At 43.1% G+C, this 3,266-nt stretch overlaps 1 protein-coding gene across 2 annotated transcripts in view; it reads left to right on the top strand.

The window, feature by feature from the left end:
* Positions 1-1,154: 1,154 nt before the first annotated feature.
* LOC124617922 overlaps positions 1,155-3,266 on the top strand; it is an 89,766-nt gene continuing 87,654 nt past the window's right edge. Inside the window, exons 1-2 of one of the 2 annotated variants that reach the window (XR_006980048.1) lie at positions 1,155-1,559; positions 1,712-1,935. The gene's annotated coding sequence lies outside the window, so the exon portion shown is untranslated. The remainder of the gene's footprint in view (positions 1,560-1,711; positions 1,936-3,266) is intronic. The other variant, XM_047145303.1, reaches the window with a different exon arrangement.

Here is a 3,266-nt window from a genome sequence, read left to right as displayed (position 1 = left end):
TCAGGGTGTATGGGATAACCACGAGAGTGTTCCTACTGTGATACAAAACCTCATTCCAGACTACAGCTCCAGGTCCAGTGTGTCTAGTATGATGACAGGTGGGCTGTAGGTCCTCAACTGGCCTCCTTCTAGCCAACATGTGGCCATTACTGGCACCAACGCAGACCTCCATCCTGCCCTCCCCCCATCCCCCAATAAGCTCTCGCCTGACACTACTGAAGTCGCAAATGGCGGTGGTTTGGGGTCAGTGGAATAGAAGATATACGGCGTTTGGCACGGAGCTGTCCTTGAAGCATTGATTTGTAACAGTTCGCTGTGTCACTGTGGTGCCAACTGCTGATCAGATTGCTACTGCAGATTCAGTACGATGCGCCAGAGTCATATGTTGAACGTAATGGTAGTGCCTCGTGGCCGTCTGGAACCCGGTCTTCTTACGACCGTACGTACTCGTGCCCACCGCTGCCAGCAGTCATGTACAGTGCCTACATTCTTGCCAGATCTCTCTGCAGTATCACAGAAGGAACATCAGGCTTCTCGTAGCTCTATTGCACGACCTTGTTCAAACTCTTTGTCGCCTTAAAGGCATTCTTGACTAGTATCAACTCACCACGTCCAGTCTCAAAGGTTGTGAACGCTCACGACCGTTACAGCGTGTATTGAAAGCAAATCCGATTTGCATCCTCACAGTGGCACTACTAGCCCCTCTCTTACGCGACTGTCACGAAATGTGAATAGACAGCATCTTTCAGGTGTAGAAATACTCCTACTATGTTTATATTTATGTCGCATAGCTCCTTGTCGTGTTTGTATTTTATTCAAAGTGCTTTTCCAGCAGAACACATGAAGATCGTTTCCATGACCTGTCTGCCCGATTTTGAGGTACCCCTGCGACTAGCAAGATTCCCAGATCTGTCGTCGATAGAACATGTATAGGACCAGCTCGGGTGTCAACTCTGTCCCAATGGTAGTACACAGAATATCAGGGACGAGTTACAAAAGTTGCGGGCCAACTCAGGAGAAGATTCAACACTTTTATGACACCTTTTCCAACCGAATCAGTGCAACGTCATATTGCTCAATTAGCTCATACCGCCTAGTTCTTTGTAAATTTGACTTGAATTTATAATCACTGGAATAGCATCACATTCCTTTTCAAGCCGTGAAGTTTCATTGCGTTTCCTCATCCCCTTCTGGGGATTTCACTTTTTTTGTCAGATAGTGTAGTTGATTGTCATAGAAGTATAGAGCAGAATGCTGGTGTAATCGAGCAGCATAACAATTACCAATTCTATCTCCCGACACGTTAGTGAACAATACATTTACGTCAAAGAGTCCGCCTAGTTCTAGTTCTAGTCGGTCAAGTGAAGTTCTTGGTCTACATTAACTTACAGAATTCTGAAGATTTCAGCTGCCTCAACGTGTTTCGACACAGTGGAAAGAGGACATCGGAAGTTATAAAAGAGAAAACAATCAGTCGTTGCTACTGGTTGCTGCACCCTTTGCCACTTGAAATGAATACACCCGCTGGGCACATCTGCTTCCACATGGAAACAAACCTGGTAAGAGGATGTCGATTATGCAACAGCCCATGTCAGCAGTAGAATATTGATTTCCTTTCTTCATTTGTCATTTGCAGCAGTATCGGACAGAAGTAATTTTTTTGTGCTTTGTTTACGGTGTTAAAGACCTCTTTGTTTTGTTTTGCCGCCAGACGTAACTCGAGACAAGGTCGGCGCGGTGAATCCCAGACGGTCACGAGGACATACTGCGTTAGAGTCTGTGGCGTCATCGGGGATCCTTCCCGGATGTCATCCATTATCGATAAAAGCTCGGCCGTCCATCGTTAGGCTCAGAAGCCGTTTACACCCATCGACATGAAGTTTCTTCTGAGGACGCTGTTTGTGGTTCTGTGTAGCCTGCTCTTCACTCTTGCTGGTAAGCGCCTTAGTATTCTAGTTTTATGTACATATGTCTGTAGCGATTACTGCTGAAATTTTATGTGACCCACGCTCAGTTTCCCCGTTTCGCTTACGGATCCGGCTACAGATTAGCGATAAGACAAAAGTATCTGTTTTTAAGAATAAAACAATATGTCCTTCATTTAAACCATTCTTTTCCGATACAATCTGAAACATTGTAGCAAGAGAAACACAGATCGAAATCATGGGCTGTAAAGTGTTTATTCCGTAGTCTCTTTTTTGCCTTGTGCGTCTAATAAAAAATGGTTCAAATGGCTCTGAGCACTATGGGACTCAACTGCTGAGGTCATTAGTCCCCTAGAACTTAGAACTAGTTAACCCTAACTAACCTAAGGACATGACAAACATCCATGCCCGAGGCAGGATTCGAACCTGCGACCGTAGCGGTCTTGCGGTTCCCGACTGCAGCGCCTTTAACCGCACGGCCACTTCGGCCGGCTGTGCGTCTAATATTAAGAGTTTCCTACAGAGAGACGTAAGAAAACCAAGTGTATCTGATTTATGTGAAATTCATGGAGTGACTTAAGTTTATTAAATTCTTCCGCGTAACAATCATGATTATGTCTTAACATTGTACATCATTAAGAAATTCACATTAAGACACACGAACTTCCCAGCTTTTTGTGTATACATGTTAACATTGTGTTCTTCCACGCAATTTTGAAAGTAAGAAGTCAGCGTCCTTGCAACCGAGCGAAAACATTTCGTCCCATTTCGTAATTAATTCTTCCTTAGGTAGTCCCCATATGTGAAGTAATATTGAGAGGCAGTTTTGTTAATGATTCTACTTTCGTTATCGGAGCTTGAATGGATTTTTCATTTTGCATTTCACAAAAGAAATACTTTCCAATGTCTGTGATCACCAGTCCATTTACCTTCTAGCTAAAGTTTACATCTGTAAATAAATTCGGAGAACTTTTGGAGATCTGAAATATTTTACAGGATGAGTGTACGTCTCCAGTGAATTAGGGATTGGTCCTATACGATAACCCTTGCCCTTCCTCCCAAGTCTGTTAGTGCAAATGTTCATATTTTAAACTGAATTTTTACTTGGAATTTCATGTGTAAACTTTGTTAGTTAGTTCACCTGAAGCCAAAATTCGAGGATGTTTTCCTTGTGCTGCGTCATTGCTGTTGCTCCACGTAAATTCTATTTGTTGCTTTCTTCAGGCTATGATATTCATAGATTTAGTGGTGAAGAACAGTTGTGATTCTTATTTATTGTTTGGCGATCAAATCTGTCGTAATACTGAGGGAAAGGGAAAATTCATTTCATTTGCACAAATT

The sequence above is a fragment of the Schistocerca americana genome, chromosome 1, assembly GCF_021461395.2.
Source record: "Schistocerca americana isolate TAMUIC-IGC-003095 chromosome 1, iqSchAmer2.1, whole genome shotgun sequence".
NCBI classification, from domain to species: domain Eukaryota; kingdom Metazoa; phylum Arthropoda; class Insecta; order Orthoptera; family Acrididae; genus Schistocerca; species Schistocerca americana.
Note: the sequence above shows the minus strand (reverse complement) of the source record. Positions and strands in the feature narration are given on the sequence as shown.